Below are 19669 nucleotides of genomic sequence, written 5' to 3'. Positions count from 1 at the left end.
TATTTATAACCAGTGCCACTCAAGGAAGAGCAACAATCTGGCCTAAATCCTTCTCGAAAGTCAGCAGTGGAGGAGATACTGGCCCCCAACTCTTTCTCTTCCAGAGGGAGAGCCCCTTACACGTGGCCCAGGGGTAAAGCTTAGAGATTCCCATCCCTGGTGCTTTCTCCTGCATTTCTGTAGATTTCACATCAGACCCAAAAGACCACCTCGTGCCGTTCAGTAATCCCATGTCTGGAATCACGGATGAAATGAGAGCCGCGAGAGAACTTATTTTTCCCCCTCGGTTGCCCTAACTCTCAGCTTAGGAATCCCCCAGACACCCATAAACATGATCCTGTGTGGTTCTGCTCGTCACACCTTGTACAAGTGCCCTGAGGGGGGGTTTACACACGCACTCTGGACGGGGGAGACGGCTGGGAACCGACAGGCCGTAACTTGTGTCTCAGTGCAGTCCCCCCAGGAGGACAGAGGTCTCCAGCTGCCGTGCGGGCGCGTTCCCCGTGTGTGTCTCAGCTTTCCTTTCCTAATACATTTCCTAAACCAGTGACTCTCCTGCACAAAGGGGTTCAGGGACGTGATGTTCAGGGAATTCTATTTTCTTGTGAAGTCTGAATAAAAACGCTCTTCTCTGGGACTTCACTGGTGGTCCAGTGGCTAAGACTCTGCCCTTCCAATACAGAGGACCTGGATTCGATCCCTGGTTGGGGAGCTACATCCTGCAGCCACAACCAAGTGTTTTCATGCTGCAGCTAAGACCTGGTGCAGCCACACAAATAAACAAATAAAAGTAAATTTAAAAAATATATTTCTTTAAAAACAAATGTTCTCCTCCACCCTCCTGTCCCGGGGCTCGGAGGCCATGCAGCCCCCAGGACTCCCATCTGCTCAGACAGCATTTACTCCCACTGGGCTTGTTCTCTGCAGTTCCTCTCAGTGGCAGAAGGACACAAAACACAGAGTCTCTGCTTTCGGTGGAGGCCCTCACTGCACAAACTCACGGGCCTGTGTTCACTCTGGAATCACCCCCACAGTGACAGGCCCCCTCCATCTCAGCTCCTTCTGTAAACGCCTGCTGGCAACTTAAGTTTTATCTCTGGAGGCAAAAAACCCCACCTTTCCAACGAAGAGCCTCAGATTGACAAACTCAAGTCTCCCTTGTACACAGAATATTATATCTACACCAACTATATAAAAGTTTATATCCTCAATCTTCCCCAGAAAGTTGGATGTGGAAAAGAGCTCTGAGGGGCTGACCCAGCCCTGAAATAGAATACAGATCAGGTATGTGGTTTGAATATTTCCAGGGGCCACACTAAAGGAAAAGTGAGTGATGGTCGCTCAGTCGTGTCCAACTCTTTGTGACCCCATAGCCTGCCAGGGTCCTCTGTCCATGGGATTTGTCAGGCAAGAATAGTGGAGTGGGTTGACATTTCCTTTTCCAGTTAAAAGAAAAGGAAACAGGTGAAATCTATTTTAGTAATATATTCAGCCCAACGGAATCAAAATATTTCCATTTGAATATATACTCAATAGCTGCAATGATTAATGAGACGTTCCGCATGCTGTGTCCCGTGCTGGAGCCCCAGGCCCCAGTGTGTCTGTTACAAGGACGTTTCACCTTGGACATGGCACAGGTCAGGTCCTGGGACCACCTGTGGCCAGTGGCTGCCAAATTGGACAGAGCAGGTCTGACCAAGTCTGGAAGGATCTTTGAGTCGCCTGCTATCTGACTGTTCTCTCAGCTTTATCTTCCTCGAAGGCAGGCCACTGGTTTTACAGCTCTCTGGATACCCGACCTAATAGGCAGTCAATACAATGAGTGAATAAATTTCTAATTTACTTTCCTGGCCCTTAAATCACCCCTTCTAAAAATATCATTTAAACATTAAAGCCGGCCAAGGGTAACATGTAATTTTTTTGAAATCCAAAAATAAGAGCCCTTTTTTTTTTTAACATGCTGAGGAAGGCATACAGGTTTGATTTGGCAGAAATCCACGGACAACCTCGGTGCCAGGGGAGCTCCCCAAAAGCCAACACTATAAATTCCGACCCTGACTGTGAGAAGTGGATGTGTCCTGGGTGGCAAATGCCCCCTGCCGAGGTGCTCAGTGGAGCTCAGGCGGAGGCCCCAGGGCACCAGGCACTAAACCCACCTGCTCCTCCCGAGGGGCGGTGGGAAGAGACTCCTCCCAGCCCCCGCGCGCGGCTTCGGGGCGCCCGCCTGAGCTGAGCAGAAGGGCCTGGCCAGGGATGTTTTCCCAGCTCCAGGCCCTGCTGTTTACATCCTCAGCTGCAATGTTGCTTCCCCGGCGGTGCTGTGCTGGGGAGGGCTCCGGATCCCTCCCCCTCCCTTCCTCCCTCCTCCCCTCTCTCCTTCCTTTCTTCCTCCCCTCCCTCCCTTTCATGTGATGGCATCTGGATCCATCCTAAAGGCTGAGCTGGGTGCTGCCCCACCTGACCCTTTCCTCCCTTGGTTCTAACTTACACTCCCTGCCTTGTACTCTGAACTCAGGCTGGGTTATCTGCTGCCTGAGTCATGTAAGTGATCCGAAGCCCCTCTCGTCCGGACAGCCCGGCCACCTCTCTCAAATCAGCCCTTAGGAGTGCAGGCTTTCACGCTCCTGCCAGCCATCCAAATGTGACAGAGGATGAATGCAGAAGCCCAGAGCCTCGGTCGCTCATTCTGGAAGCCCTCACGGAACTTCCACTGCAGAAAGGATTGTGGGAAGGTCACAAGCCCTGAAAGAGGCAGCAAGATAGATGCCAAGTGGGGAAGAAACTGTCGCTGACCTCCGTTCCGCCCTCCAGATCTGAAAGCAGGGGGCATGGAGACGCTGGAGGCCATTCACGCATTCAATCCGGAGGGATGTGCCAGGCGGCAAACCGTGGGCTTGATGTAAAGAAGAAAACAGACACAGGAGGTTAGATGTGAGGTTACGAACGGGGCAGACTTTTTTTTTTTAATGGAGCAAGACGTAACCAGAAGTGCTAGAATGACTATCATCAAAAGGACATTATAACACGTGTTGGTGAGGATGTGGAGAAATAGCAGCCTTCGTGCATTGCTGGTGGAAAGAAAAATGGTGCAGGTGTCTGCCCCTCAAAGATACAACAATCCTGCTACTGCGTATACCCAAAATAAATGAAATCACATCCACACAAAACGCGCCGGCAGATATTCACAGAACTTTATGCATCATGGCCAAAAAATGGAAACAAGTGTTCACTGGTGAATGGACAGATAAAATGTGCTCTATCCATATAACAGAGTAGTTGGCAAAACGGGAGCAAGAAAAAACAAGGAAGTACTATACTCAGTACAGCATGGATGAACCTTGGAAGCAGTTAAATAAGAGAAACCGGCCACGTACTGTCTGATTCCATTTGTAGGAAATGGCCAGAACAGGCAAACCTATAGAGACAGAAAGTAAATAGTGGCTGCTGAGGGAAGAGGGGTTGGGCGTGACTGCCAAGGGGAGCAGGGTTTCTTTTCAGGGGGATGAAAATGTTCTACAGTTAATGGTGGTGACGGTTTCACAGCTGGTGAGTGCACTAAAAACCATTGAACTGCATGCTTTGAAATGACGAAATTATGTGCTTTGTGAATTGTGTCTTAACAAATCTGCCCAGCCCTGCCCTCAGCACCCTTAGCAAATGGTGGAGCTGTCACCCACGGACACACAGGGGTTCCTGCTGGCAGAGGAGCCAAGCAAAGTAACTGGGACGTCTGAGTGTGACCTGTGGGGGCAGTGAACTTGGGTCACCAGGCAGCTGACATTAGGGACACGTGTAAAACGTGAAGCATTCAGCCCAGGGCCTGGCACTCAGGAAGGCCTCGAGAAACAGTAACTCTCATTAAGCGTCTCCTTAATATCTTTTTCTACGTCATCCTTCGTGGTATTCCTCCCGTCTTTCTAGCTCCCTTTGACCATAACGCGTGCACACGGAGCCTCACGCTATGGGAATCATGAATAGCCTCATAGCTCTATTTATGGTATGAAAAAAAATTGTGTCTTGTTAGAGGAGTTTTGAAACCACCAGGAAACACCTGGGAGGGAGGCGGGGAGAATGGCAGAAATGACAGTACCCTTCCCCCCGCCCCCACTCCAGCAGAAATGACACTAACCCCACAGCAGGGTTTGGTGTTTGCAGCTGGGCGATTCTTTGCTCCGGGGCTCCGCTGTGCCTTGAAGGCTCTGGGCAGCATCCCTGTTAAAGACAACACCTAACAGCTGACGCTGCATTCACAAAGACCGACCAATGTCGACGGGCTGGTTTCACAGCAAACAACGGCGATCATTAGCAAGCATTTCTTAAAGACCAGAACAGATTCTGTGATATAGAGGACAGACCACGGGAGTCAGTACATCAGTAACACAGCAGTGTGGTAAAACATGGGTCTAAGGGGGGATATAGATTAGAGTAGAATAAGGTGCTCGAATGTAGATTTATTTGGAAGCAGGGGCTTATGAATACAATATGTAAATTTGTGCCACATACATGCAAATGTATGCCCCCAGGATATGCAGACTTGTCTTCTAAGCCGAGACCTCTGGACACAAACATACATATATGTGTACACACATATTTTCTGTTTTGCCTAGGCTGCGATTCTGTCATACCTCCAGGTTTCCCATACGTGACCTCGTCAGCTCGTCCTTTCTGTTCCGTTCCGTTCAGTCGCTCAGTCGTGTCCGACTCTTTGCGACCCCGTGGACAGTAGCCTACCAGGCTTCTCCATCCATGGGATTCTCCAGGCAAGAATACTGGAGTGGGTTACCATTTCCTTCTCCAGGGGATCTTCCCGACCCAGGGATCGAACCCGGGTCTCCCACATTGGAGGCAGACGCTTTAACCTCTGAGCCACCAGGGAAGCCCAGCTCGTCCTTTAGAGAGCACTAAAGACAGTGCAGGCACCTGCAAGACGCAGCGTCTGAAGACAGTGATGGGCGCTGAGTGACCAGAAGACCCCACACTGAGGTCTAGAAACTCCAGACAGTCCCCGGGGGGAAGCCTCCATACTCGGAGATGCAAAGAAAGCAAGGTCGCAGAAGCAGCGCTGTGCGTGGGCCTTCTCTGGAGGTGGACAGAGGGCTTCTCTCTGTCCAGGCGTGTTTGTATGCTGTTCTGTTTGGGCTTCCCTGGTGGCTCAGCGGGTAAAGAATCCGCCTGCAATGGGGGAGACACAGGGGACGCGGGTTTGATCCCTGGTTGGGAAGATCCCCTGGAGGAGGGGACCACAACCCACTCCAGTATCCTTGCCTGGAGAATCCCAGGGACAGAGGAGCCTGGCGGGCTACATTCCATGGGGTCGCAAAGAATCGGACATGACTGAGCGACTAAGCATGCCATTTGCAGGAGAGAGAGGGATGAGAAAAGGGTTCCAAGTCCCTTGGCCTCCAACAGTGGCTGAAGCCTCTGGATCAATCTGGTTTCACCGGTCAGTTAATGAGCCCAGGACTGGTGTACACCCTGCTGGGTACAGAGGGTGGAGCAGGGCAGCTCAGAAGGGGGAAAGGGGACGGTTTAAGGGCAGAGGTGGGGGAGCATTTCTGTTTCCACTTAGCGCTTGGGGTCTACTGTGTCATTACAGAAAAGAAATGCAAACTTAAAACTGCCTCGAGTAATTATGAGTGGGAATACATCAGAGGATACGACGGCGCTGGTCCTCAGGGAGTGCCCTGATCTGTTTCTGCTCGTGATGTGGTATAAATACAGCCCAAACCAAACCCTGGTACTTGATGGGAAAACAAGGTGGGGGAGAAAAAGCTCGTTCATCTCTAAACCCATGCTGGTGCACACGCAAACGCGAGAGACCCAGCTCAAAATCACCTCTCATCACGGAGGTGGAAGCATGGTTTCCAGACGGCGTCTGCGAGGCACAGCTCACCATCACAACCAGGAGCAGGCCCGCTCCAACCACAGCCAAATGAACCACGGATCCACAAAGCTATGCCTGGGCAAGTTTGGCTTTTATGGTTTGCCTAGAACGTTCCTGGACCTGCCGCTGTGGTTTCTGGGCTCTCCCCGGGCTAGGCCTTGAGATCACGCTGATCAACTTGGAAGCAGGCAATGTTTCAGGCACATGACAACTTCTAACCCCTTTCTGCCTCATCGTGTTTTCCCCAGGCTGGCCGGGTGGAACACGAAATTACATTATGACGGCATCTTCAAAGTGTTCCGTTTTCCTCTTCCTCTGTGACCCTGGATCTGCAGAAAACCATGAGTAGTGTCATTTAAACTAAGTAGGGCTGGGCATTTCAAAGAGGTTGAGCATGGAGAGAACATAAGGATTTGGCTGCAAGGAACAGAAAGTTCAAAATGGCAGTGGCTCCAACAAATGGGAGCTTACAGATCTCTCCCATTAAACCCCGATGGCGGGACAGCCTGCCGCTCACAGAGAGCCTTGACAAACCTGCCAGGAGCTCGAGATCTTTCCATCTAGCGGCAAGCTTCCCCACTCCCAGCACGTGGTCTCCAAACTTCTCCAGGATAGCTGCTTGGATTCTAGCCATCACAATCACTTCCTAGGCAACAAGCATGATAGGTGGTAGCGTTTTAACACCTCTTTTGAAAAAATATTTGATTTATAGAGGATGAGATGGCTGGATGGCATCACCAACTCAATGGACGTGAGTTTGGGTAAACTCTGGGCATTGGTGATGGACAGGGAGGCCTGGCGTGCTGCGGTCCGTGGGGTCTGGTGTGCTGCAGTCCGTGGGGCCGCAAGCAGTCAGACATGACTGAGCGACTGGACTGAACCGAACCGAATGGCTCTGCTGGGTCTTTGTTGCCTTTCACGGGCTATTCATCGCTGTGCTCAGGCTTTCCCAAGTTGCAGTGAGCGAGGGCTACTCTCTTGTTGAGATGTGCAGGCTTCTCATGGCGGTGGCTTCTGTTGTGGAGTATGGGCTCTAGGCAGGTGGGCTTCAGGGGTTGTGGTTCATGGGCTTAGTGGCCCCACGGCATGTGGGATCTTAGTTCTTGGACCAGGGATCAAACCTGTGTCTCCAGAATGGGCAAGTGGATTCCTAACCACTGGACCACCAGGGAAGTCCCGATAGATGGTTCTTAGTAATGATCCCCAGTGATCCAGCCTCCTGTGTCTGCACACCTTTGCAATACCAAGGACACTGCCTCTCCTTCCATCAAGGTGCAGGGTCTATTTCTCCACCCTTGAATCCAGATTGACTGATACAATTTGGCAGAGGTGACCTGTGCACTCCAGAGCCCAGGCCTTAGAAGGTCTTGATGCTTCCTCTGTCTCCTTCTTGAAATCCTGACATCCATTTTGTGATAAAGTCCACATAGCCTGCGGGAGAGCAAGACACCTTGAGGAGAAGAACCAAGGAGCCTCAGCAACCAGACATGATCACAAGGCCATCTCGGACCCTACAGCCAGACCAGCGTAAGAAAGCTATCAGATTGCCAACCCACAGAATCACAAACAGTAATAAACTGTGCTGGTTTTAGCCACTAACTTTCGGAGCGGATTGGTCCATAGCAATGGACAACAGTGAGCAGGAGGAGCAGAAGTACAACGCATGGGCAGTGCCGTCTTTGACGGAACTTTCCATAAGCTTCCAGGCAGCACAGCTGTTTATGTCTGTTTGGCCACCATCAGTGGCAAGGGAGGTCATGTGAACTAAGTCATTTCAATCATGTCTGACTCTTTGTGACTTGTAGATGTAGCCCACCAGGCTCCTCTGTCCATGGGATTCTCCAGGCAAGAATACTGGAGTGGGTTTCCTTCTCCAGGGGATCTTCCCAACCCAGGGATTAAAGCTGTGTCTTTCATGTCTCCTCATTGGCAGGCAGGTTCTCCACCGCTAGTGCCACCTGGGAAGCAAGGGAGGTCGGCGGTGTGGTCTTTCCGTGGGCAGGGGGACTACAGAAGAGCTGATATCGGGGTAAACGGCCAGCACTCTGAGACCGAGGAAAGATTAGGAAACCAAATGCACAGCACGTGCCGTGACTCTCAGCAGGTGTCCAAAAGGTAGAAAAGTAACTCACATTTATTTTCCTTTTAAACTTAAATTCTCTCCAGCTCAGAAGAAGAAAAGGGAAATGGGATCACCAGCCAAAATACACCAGGTCTCCAAGACATAAACAGCCTTTGGGACCTCGCCTGGTGGGTCCGTGGTCAAGAGCCACCTTCCAGTGTGGGGGACATGGGGCCAATCCCTGATGGGGACTAAGATCCCACATGAAAAGGGGCAGCAACGCCAGCCCCACAACTAGAGAAACCCACACTCTGCCCCAGAAACCCAGCACGGCCACAAATGAAGTCTTAGTAATAAAAAAAAAAAAAAATAGGCCTTGAGACCCTCCAACCTGAGGATTGGAAGGTGGAGGAGCCCACAGCGCGCTGTGAGGGTTAAGGCTGCTACCGATGGGAACAGCTATTCTAGGTCCATGAAGGAGATCAAACAGGCACGCATGTTACACACAAGAAACGTCCCTCGCACTCCAGGCCCTTAGACCCGGATGCAGGTCAACATGCGATGGTACTGGAATCCTTCTCTGGTGTTTTAAAACTTGGATGAATTCTCAGCTGTCTTTGGGACTGAATTTCATTTCATGAGATGCATGACTGAGCTGAAGAATTCTAGTGGTGTCTTTGAGTCCTAGGCTCATGACACAGAGGAATCCGTGTGCTCTGCTGTGCAGGTTGACCATCTGCCCCGCACTGTCCTGGGCCCTCTAGGGGGGAATAGTTAAAAAAAAAAAAAAAGGAGGTGCATCTGTCCTCAGAATACTTATGACCAACTTAGAAGAGCAATTTCTGGGACTTCCCTGGTAGTCCAGTGGCTAAGATTCTGCCCTCCCAATGCAGGGGCCTGGATTCCATCACTGGCCAGGAACTAGATCCCACATGCCCCAACTAAAGATCCCACGTACCTTAACTAAGACCCGGTGCAATCAAATAAATACATTTTAGAAAAAGAAAAGTGATTTCTGTGGTCTCTCAGTACCAAACCCTGAAGAAGGTCGTCGGGTGCCGGAGCTGTCCCTAGTTCTCCCATATATGATGAGAGGGCCTCTCCGTATAAGAAATGTCTGCCTTCTGCACAGGCCTTGCTCACTCTGAAAGCTGGTAGAGCCCTGACTTACTAAGCACCCCAGCCTCAGGGGACGTGCGGGGGCTGCCAGGAGGTACCGCTTGTACGCTCTTCAGAGAACCAAGGACCAGATTCCCGTCCTCCACGTGTGCATTTCCCTAAAGTGGCTGGAGTGAGGAGGTGCTGGAGTTTACGAAAGCTTTCCCCAGACTTTATATTTTTAAAAAACAGGTGTACCCCTCAGCTCTCGTATATCTTCCCAAGGCTCACTATCCTGCGATGGAACAGGGCAGCGAACCAGAGGGGGCCCTCCTTTGATGAATGGTAAAGGCCCTGCCAACTCACAGGGCTTTTGAGATATCCCTGGTTTGTATAGTTGCTTGTTCGTTGAGGGAAAACGTGTTATTCAAACTGGGAATTTGGCCTGTGTGGTGGTGGTTGTTATTGAGTCACTAAGTCGTGTCCAACTCTTTGAGACCCCACAGACCGTTTAGCCCACAAGGCTCCTCTGGCCGTGGGGTTTTCCGGGCAAGAATACTGGAATGGGTAGCCGTTCCCTTCACCAGGGGATCTTCCAGACCCAGAGATCACGCCTGTGTCTCCCGCATCGGCAGGCGGATTCTTTAACACTGAGCCACCTGGGAAGCCCCTTTGCCCTATGGTAGGATGTCTGATATCAGTGAGGGAATTGGAATCAGAGCAACTTTTCATCAACAAAGTCACCTCCTCCACTTTCTCACCTTTGTCAAAGAGAAGAGGAAGAAGAGAGCTGGGGAGACAGAGAAAAGTGATCATCCTTACGGTGGTCCTATAGAAGCAAGTCAAGTAGTACCTCTGTAAGAATTTTTGATGCTAAAACATATTTTCTTGCTTACCTTTTTAAATATAAGGAATTCTTTGCCGCTATTCCTAAAATTCATCCCTAGGAGGTGTCATTAGCTGAGAAGAAAATCACATTCAAATAACTAAAGCCATGTAGCTCTTGGAGTTTTATAATTTTAATCATAAGCTGGTCATTTTAACTGTAACTGGAATTATATTTAGATATTAAACAATTTCTCAAATTTTTAATTGCTGTCCTATATATTAGCAATAAGGAGGTGAAATTTGAAATCAAAAACATAATGCCAGGGACTTCCCTGGCGGCCCAGTGGTTAAGATTTTACCTTCCGAGGCAGGGGGTGCAGGTTCGATCCCTGGTCAAGGAACTAGGATCCCACATGCCTCGTGGCCAAAGGGCCAAAACAGAAGCAATGTTGTAACAGAGTCAATAAAGACTATTAAAGAACACCATCTTCATTAGTACCCCAAAATGAAATACTTAGTATAAACCTAACAATCTTGCCCTTGTGATGTGCTTTGTGAATCTATTCCCCACCCCTGAGCCTGGACTGGCCTTACAGCTTGCTTTGGCCAGTGGAATATGACAGACGTGATAAGGAGTCAGTTTTGAAACTGGGCGCAAGAGGCTGTTTTTGGTTACACCCACTCTCTTGGGACTGTGCCCAGTGGCCCCAGGAAGAAGCCCAGGTGAGTCCACTGGAGAGGGAGACAGCAAGCTCAGCAGACACCAGGCCTCCCTGCTGACCAGGTGCTGACTGCAGACGTCTGCACCAGCCCGGCCGGCCCTTCTGGACCTAAAGAACCACTCGGCCGGAACTCCCTGGTGGCCAGTGGAGAAGAACCTGCCTGCCCATGCAGCTGGGGAACATGGGTTTGATCCCTGGTCCGGGAAGATTCCACGTGCCATGGAGCAACCAAGCCCTTCACCTAGAGCCCATGCTGTGCAAGAAGAGAAGCCACCGCAATGAAAAGTAACCCCTGATCCCCGCAGCTAGAGAAAGCCCACACATAACAACAAAGCCGTATCCATGACTTAGCACAGCCAAAGGAAAAAAGAACCACTCAGTCAACACACAGATTCCTGACCTAAAAGAATACATACTGGGGAGTTGTGACAGTTTGTGGGGCAGTATCCTTGAGGCAAGAGAAAACTCACTCAAGTAGCTCCTACTTAACAGGTGAAATGTGCTGAGTCCATTGTGTATTTCATGTAGCTCTCTGTACATACGTGTAAGACTAAGCTTATATACACCCTTGGGTGTGCCTGTGTACAGATTTACATTCATGGGCAACTTTACTCAGAGCAGTGGTTTGCTATATAAATATATAATTTCTCTGTGGCCAGTCAGTCGCAGTTTTCTGTTTTCCTTGAAGAGAGATGGAATGACTCCTGGTCCAGGAAATTGAAGAGCATGGGCCCCCTGCTCAGAGGCAGAGCAAGTTTATGGAAAGAGAAGTGGGTTTTCCTTCAGAAAATGCTCGGGTACCTGAGAGGGAGAGGTCTCAGATGGTCCATCCATAACACCACACAGCAAACATTAGTCTGCGTGTGGCTGTGGTGGTGAACAAGACTTCAACGTCCCCACTGCTCAGGAGCTTGGATTCCAATCTGCATGTGCGTGCTCAGTCCTGTCCGACTCTTTGCGACCCCATGGACGGTAGCCCGCCAGGCTCCTCTGGCCATGGGATTCTTCAGGCAAAAATTCTGGAGCGGGTCGCCATTTCCTTCTCCAGGGAATCTTTTCAACCCAGGGATCGAACTCGCGTCTTCTGCATTGCAGGTAGATTCTTTACCGTCTGAGCCACCAGGGAAGGTGTCTGGAAATCACAGAGACAGACCGGCAGCTCTGGAATGGCCAGAGGGGCTCCAGAAGGAAGTTACGAGGGCTCTGCTCTCTGGCTGTTCCTGCGTCACATGCTAGGCCCCTGCACACACTGTCCTCCCAGCTCAGGATGTCGTTCCCTTTTCTTTTTACATTTCTTTTTAGCTCCTGGAGGAGACAAAACATCTACATGGTTTGAAAAGTGAAACGATACAGAATGATTGGGAAGGCTGGGTCCCCTGCTCGCCTAGTCCTCTGCCTTCCTGCCCCCCACCTCCTACTGGAGGGGCTCATTTCTATCAGTTCTTCCTTTATGTTGCCAGTCTATCTGCAAACACAAGGAAATATGGAGAAATATGCCATCCCCAAACCTTCCTTACACAGGATGCAGACCACTATATATGCTCACTGTTCCTTGCTTTTTTTCTTTGCTTAGTGGTATACTCTGGAAAGCTTGTTCTATCAGAGCGCTGATGGATGACAGCCCCCTTTTTTACAGCAGTGTAGTATTCTACTGCGGGGATGTCTGTGAATCACCCGGCCCTCTACAGATGTGGATTCCAGACTTCCGCTATGACAAACGATGCTGCAGTGAATAACCACGCTCGCACATCCTTCCACACAGGTGCAGACGCCTCTGGGGGAGAAATTCCCAGAAGTACCGCCCTACCTTTTCTTCCTGGCAAAGTCTTACTCACCTTCTGACACCCACGACCCAGGGAGCCAGACATAAGAAGAGGCATGTCCAGAGAGCTGCAGGAAGCATGCCTGCCTTCTCCACAAAGCTGGGAGTCGCAGTTTAGGGCCTGCACCCTTCCCTCCTCATTTGCCTCTAAATTCCCATGAGTAAATACATCAATAGATGATGTTCAGATGCACGTTTCTTAGGAATCTCAGGAAGACAACTCCTAGAAGAGAAGTGTATTCTTTCTCTAGGTACCAATTCCTACTCACCACTACAAAATCTGTATCTGGACACAGTCTAAACATTAGCAACCAGAAAAGGGAAGGGACTCAGAACACACAGCAAATCCCAACGACCCGCTCTTCTAGAAACAATTTTCAATCTCACGCCTTACCGCAGATTGTCTTAAGAAAAAAATCTTGAATATGTATGCATCTGCATTTTGACTGTTCTTAAATTGTTTCTTTTTGTCTTTCAGGAACATTAATGGAAGTTATCAAATGAGCTAGCAAATAAGGGAAAACATACCTAGTACAACTCAATAGTTGTCTCAGCATATAGAAAAGCAAACTATGAGCAAAAAATGTGCAGACTTTGTCTCTTTTTAATAATAGGCAGTGTGTATCAAATATTTACTATGATTTTAAATGTATTCAATCAGTTAATCCTCTTCAAAAGCAAAAACTTCACAGTTGTTACTTTTAGTATTCCTAGTTTATACATCTAGAAACTGAGGCACAGAAAAGTTAAGAAATTTGTACAAAGTAATTTAAAGCAAAGTAATCCAACTGAAGAGTCCATGTCCTTCACGTTTGTTCTTTACATAAATAAAGAATAAAGGTGACCATTCGGAATGCAAGTTTCTTATCAAAACAGAGCTGGAATTTAAAGCAAAGTAATCCAACTGAAGAGTCCATGTCCTTCACGTTTGTTCTTTACATAAATAAAGAATAAAGGTGACCATTTGGAATGCAAGTTTCTTATCAAAACAGAGCTGCTACCTCATGGCCCAAAAGCACTACTGAGCTCCAGCCACCACACCTACATTCCAGTTTACATAAAGAAGGAAGGGGAAAGAAGATTGTATCTCCTCTGTTTACTACCGCCATACTTCTCAGAATTTGAATGTGATACTTCCTCTTTTGAAAATCTATTGGTCACAATCCACAATTTTGCTCCCTGGCCTTACCTAGTTCCAAGAAAGGTTGGGGAAAGTAGCCTTTGTTCTGGAAGGGCATGCCGCACATACTGGGGTTTATTATTAAGGGAGTCAAGAACGTGGATATTGAGGAATAACTGGCAGATTCTACCACACACAGTAACAGAGAAGCATAAGTGCGCTGTTTCTTAAGTATCAAGTGAAAGTGCTTATCTGCTGGGTAAGCTTTCCTGCCCATCAGTTGTCCCCACGCACCTCATAAAAAGAGGTCTGGGCCAGCACACCTGATGTTTGGACACCTGATGTTTTCGTCTGTTGCACTGATGTCCACGGGTCCTTGTTTCAACGCCTTAAGGTCATTCAGAATAACTAAACCTGAGCTCTTTTTCCCTAATAATTCAGATATTCGAAGCCACCAAGTGACCACAGCCAGGCTCCTATCCTCCCAGCACACACTGTGTTCTGCATCACCTCCCAATGTGTTACCCAGGACAGGACTTGAAGTCCTAGGAGTGGTCTTACCCAATCAGAAGAAGATGACCACGCTCGGACAATAGTGAAGTGAAGTGAAAGTCACTCAGTCGTGTCCGACTCTTTGTGACCCCATGGATTATATAGTCCATGGAATTCTCCAGGCCAGAATACTGGAGTGGGTAGCCTTTCCCTTCTCCAGGGGATCTTCCCAACTCAGGGATTGAACTGAGGTCTCCTGCATTGCAGGGGGATTCTTTACCAGCTGAGCCACCAGGGAAGCCCCAGGCTCTACTACAAAGCCACAGTCATCAAGACAGTATGGTGGCATCTATTAATACATGTCTCCAACAGCTTCCCAGATTGCTTTAGGATTTTTGACAATTGCTTTACACTTTAACTCAGACTAAATCTTCCCTGGTGGCTCAGACAGTAAAGAGCCATTGCATTGCTCCCGCCTGCAATGCGGGAGACCTGGGTTCCATCCTGGGTTGGGAAGATACCCTGGTGAAGGGAATGACAACTCACTCCAGTATTCTTGCTTGGAGAATCCCCGTGGGCAAAGGAGCCTGGCGGGCTACAGCTCTTGGGGTCTCAAAGAGTCTAACACAACTGAGTGACTTCCACTCACTCACTCACTTAATTCAGACACCACCTCCTAAAGCTGTCTATCTGCAACTCCATTTGTTGCAACTGATTTTTTTGGCTTTGATATGAACCTTCCGTGGCTGCCTATTTTACCTTCTCTTCTGGATCAGGCCTCTTGGCTTGAACGTGACAAAGACAGCTTAATTCATGAGTCTGCAGATCAATAAACCATCCGTCCCGCCCACCCACGCCTGCAGTTGCAGTAACTCGGTGCTCCTTTGGCGTCATTAAGCAGAACGTTGCACAGGGTGGGGCGGAGGCGGATGGTGCGTCACACACCGTGAAACCCTCCCTCCAGGTGCCGGGTCCACAGAGCAGCCCTTTCTGCGGCAACAAGGAGAACCGGTTTGGACGTGTGTTGCTGCCATGGCGACGCCCAAGCCGGTGGCTCGGAGCCCTGGGGAGATGCTCCTGGCGGCACCTGCTCCCAAAACTCTCCTTCAGCAGCGAGGGGCCTCCAGAGCCCTGGGAGCCAGAAACTGGTTGTTGGGAGGCATTCACTCATTCCTCGTTCGTTTTCGAAACCTACGTGGAGGTCTTCTACGGGGCAGAAGGCTCTGTCCTGAGCGTAAAGGTCACAAGATCCTTGCCGCGTGGGGAGCAGCTGGGCCGACTCTGAACTCCGGAGGTGGCTCAGCACTCAGTGGCTCCCTGGCCCTCCCCAAGGCCCCCAGGACCCTGCCCCCCCAACTCCCCCGCGCCCTCTCTCCCTCCAGCCCACATGGGCCTTCTTTCCAAACAGCCAGATGCGTGAGCACGTGTCTTCCGATCTTCCTATCTCTCTCTCCTTTGTCTAGAACGCTCTTGCCCAAATAGCGACATGACTTTCACCTCCCCTCCTTCAAACCTTTGCTCAGAATCGCCTTCCAGGAGCCCCCTCTGGCCACCTGCCAAAGTGTCAGCTCTCCCGGAGTCCATCACTCCTCCTTCTCGATTTACTTCTTGCTCCTTATCCTCTTCTCCAACATTTGCTATCCTAAGTTTTAATCCCATTTCATTTCGATTTCCCCCACTAGGAATTAAGCCTGAGAGCAGTGGGGCGCTACGGATTTTTCCTTTTGGATTCAGAGTTCTTAGCTGAGTAACTGTTAGATAGAATGAATGAACGTGCAATTTCAATATACCATGATACATCCTGTAAAGGAGGGATTCGGGGCGCCTTAGAAGCAGAAGAAAAAGAAAAAAAATGCAAAAGGCAAAATGGCTGTCTGAGGAGGTCTTACAAATAGCTGAGAGAAAAAGAGAAGCGAAAGGCAAAGGAGAAAAGGAAAGATATGCCCACTTGAATGCAGAGTTACAAAGAACAGCAAGGAGAGATAAGAAAGCCTTCCTCGGTGATCAATGCAAAGAAATAGAGAAAAACAATAGAATGGGAAGGACTAGAGATCTCTTCAAGAAAACTAGAGATACCAAGGGAACATTTCATGCAAAGATGGGCTCGATAAAGGACAGAAATGGTATGGACCTAACAAAAGGAAAATATACAAAGAGGTGGCAAGAATACACAGAAGAACTGTACAAGAAAGATCTTCATGACTCAGATAATCACGATGGTGTGATCACTCACCTAGAGCCAAACATCCTGGAGTCCAAAGTCAGGTGGGCTGTAGGAAGCATCACTACAAGCATAGCTAGTGGAGGTGATAGGATTCCAGTTGAGCTATTTCAAGTCCTAAAAGATGATGCTGTGAAAGTGCTGCACTCAATATGCCAGCAAATTTGGAAAACTCAGCAGTGGCCACAGGACTGGAAAAGGTCAGCTTTCATTCCACTCCCAAAGAAAGGCAATGCCAAAGAATGCTCAAACTACTGCACAATTGCACTCATCTCACACGCTAGCAAAGTAATGCTCAAAATTCTCCAAGGGAGGCTGCAACAGTACATGAACCGAGAACTTCCAGATGTTCAAGTTGGATTTAGAAAAGGCAGAGGAACCAGGGATCAAATTGACAACATCTGTTGGATCATAGAAAAAGTGAGAGTTCCAGGAAAACATCTACTTCTGCTTCATTGACTATGCCAAAGCCTTTGACTGTGTGGATCACAACAAACTGTGGAAAACACTTCAAGAGATGGGAATCCCAGACCACCTGACCTGCCTCCTGAGAAATCTGCATGCAGGTCAAGATGCAATAGTTAGAACTGGACATGGAACAATGGACTGGTTCTAAATTGGGAAAGGAGTACGTCAAGGCTGCATATTGTCACCCTGCTTATTTAACATATGCAGCGTGATGCTGCTGCAGCTAAGTCGCTCCAGTCATGTCCGACTCTGTGCAACCCCATAGACGGCAGCCCACTAGGCTGCTCTGTCCCTGGCATTCTCCAGGCAAGAACACTGGAGTGGGTTACCATTGCCTTCTCCCTATATGCAGTGTACATCATGAGGAATGCTGAGCTGGAAGAAGCACAAGCTGGAATCAAGATTGCCGGGAAATATATCAATAACCTCAGATATGCAGATGACACCACATTTATGGCAGAAAGTGAAGAGGAACTCAAAAGCCTCTTGATGAAAGTGAAAGAGGAGAGTGAAAAAGTTGGCTTGAAGCTCAACATTCAGAAAACAAAGATCATGGCATCTGGTCCCATCACTTCATGGGAAATAGATGGGGAAACAGTGGAAACAGTGAGAGAGACTTTATTTTTCTGGGCTCCAAAATCATTGCAGACGGTGACTGCAGCCATGAAATTAAAAGACACTTGCTCCTTGGAAGGAAAGTTATGACCAACCTAGATAGCATATTAAAAAGCAGAGACATTACTTTGCCAACAAAGGTCCATCTAGTCAAGGCTATGGTTTTTCCAGTGGTCATGTATGGATGTGAGAGTTGGACTGTGAAGAAAGCTGAGTGCCAAAGAATCGATGATTTTGAACTGTGGTGTTGGAGACTCCATTCTAAAGGAGATCAGTCCTGCGTGTTCATTGGAAGGACTGACGCTAAAGCTGAAACTCCAATACTTTGGCCACCTCATGCGACAAGTTGACTCACTGGAAAAGACTGATGCTGTGGGGGATTGGGGGCAGGAGGAGACGGGGACGACAGAAGACGAGATGGCTGGATGGCATCACCGACTCGATGGACATGAGTTTGAGTGAACTCCGGGAGGTGGTGATGGACAGGGAGGCCTGGCGTGCTGTGATTCATGGGGTTGCAAAGAGTCAGACACGACTGAGCGACTGAACTGAACTGAGCACCCCTCAGCCTCCTCTGCCAGGTTCCCCTCCACAACGCCTGTGCTTTCCCTTCCACCCAAATCCTCTGTGGGCAGATGAAGCTCGGCAAGCCCCACCGCGAATCAGAAAACGCCAGGGTGCCTGTGTGTGGCCGGGGCAGCTCCCTGGGCTGAGTGAGTATGAGAGGGGAAACAGGGTACGGATGTTGGGTCTTCAGACATGGATGACGCCAGCGTCTCAACAGCTGCACACAAGACAATGGCAGGAAAAATAATCAGGACAGGAGACAGCGAGACAAGATGCCGAGGGGTCCAAATGGGCTCCTCTCCCACCCCTCCCGCTGGGGGCGGCAGTTCCTCCGGGCCCATGGCCCACACGCGGCTCCTGTTCAACGGTTTCAAAGGTCAAACGCTGACGTGACAGCTGCTAAGTCTGTGATGAAAACGCGCGCAGGCGGCGGCGTGCGAGGGGCACTGCGGGCCCACTGAGGGTCAGCGGTCCGCACCGGGCCTCAGCCCCGAGGCTGGCCCCTGCGGGGGGTGCCCGCGGCCAGGGGACCTGTCCGAGCCAAGGCGGCCCCTGGGGGGTTGCAGGACGCAGCCCAGCCTCCGCTGACCTCCCACTCCCCCACCCTACACGCACGCGCACAAACACACACACACACGCACGCACGCACGCACAGTCTGCGTGCGGCTCAGATGCGGATGAGCACCGAACTTTTCAACCCACCAGCGGGAGGAGTGAACCCTCACTCTGCTTGTCTCCGACTCGCTCGGCGCTGCCTGGAGGTCAGCAGGAACCCGGCTCTCAGCGGAGAGGCCCTGCCCGAGCCCCAGCCTCGGGAACAAGGCTTGGGACCAACTGCAACCCATTGCACGCACCGGCCCTGGGCCCCCAGGGCAGCCCACCCTCCCGCCAGCCCCTGCGGCCCGGCCTTCCCTCCCCTCCCTCACGCAGCCCCCCGAGCGGCTCAGGCGCCTGTGAGCGTGTGAGCTCTGGGCCTGCCCGCCAGCGGCCTCCTGCACCGGCCCTGCAGCCTGGGGGCTCCCGGGGAGGCTGCTTCCAGATGCCTTCGGAAAGGCTGGCTGCACAGCACTGCCCCCAGCACGCGGGCACAGGCACACACACATGCTCGCGCGCGCATGCACACACACACACACGTTCTAGCACACACCGCCACCTCTGGCTGGTTTGGGGTGACTGATGGAGGTCAAGAGCGTGTCCACCGGGAGCTCTCGTTTGGCCCAAGTCCAGGGACCCTGGGCACATTCCGGGTCACGGTCTTGCATCAGCAATGCCCTGGCCCGGGGCCTCTGCTTGGTGGGCTTGTCTGACCCCTTCCTGTTTCCCAGTGCTCATCAGGGGCTCACGGAGCTCTGGCAGCAAGCAGAGAACTGTGCCTGGGTAGACAGCCGGGTGGCGGCCACACCTTCCCCTCCCCAGCCCCCTCGAGGCACTTCCCAGTCACTCAGGGGAAGCTTCCGGAACGGGCAGTGTCTGTGGTGTCCCAAGGGTGAAAGAACAGAAGAAAAACCCAGGAAGGTCTTGGAATACAGGAACGGCAAGACCCAGAGCCTTATCGTCCTTCAGTGCCCCGGCAGTAACCATTAGCAGGTTTCAGGTCCTCCTGAGCAGCGTAAGCCGTCTGCCCTCCTACCCCACAGGGAGAAGGTATTCGCCTTACTCTTCCCCAGCCCAGTTACGTGCCTCATTCAATCAGCAAACGACCCACAGGACCCGGGGTGTACCATCCCACTCCGCGTACCCTGGGTATAAGAGCGGCCCAAGGACCCCTGT

This window comes from Moschus berezovskii, chromosome 23 (assembly GCF_049115385.1).
Source record: "Moschus berezovskii isolate FMDL1 chromosome 23, NW_MosBer_1.0, whole genome shotgun sequence".
Classification (NCBI taxonomy): Eukaryota; Metazoa; Chordata; class Mammalia; order Artiodactyla; family Moschidae; genus Moschus; species Moschus berezovskii.
The sequence above is the reverse complement of the archived record's forward strand: the minus strand, read 5'-3'. Positions refer to the sequence as shown.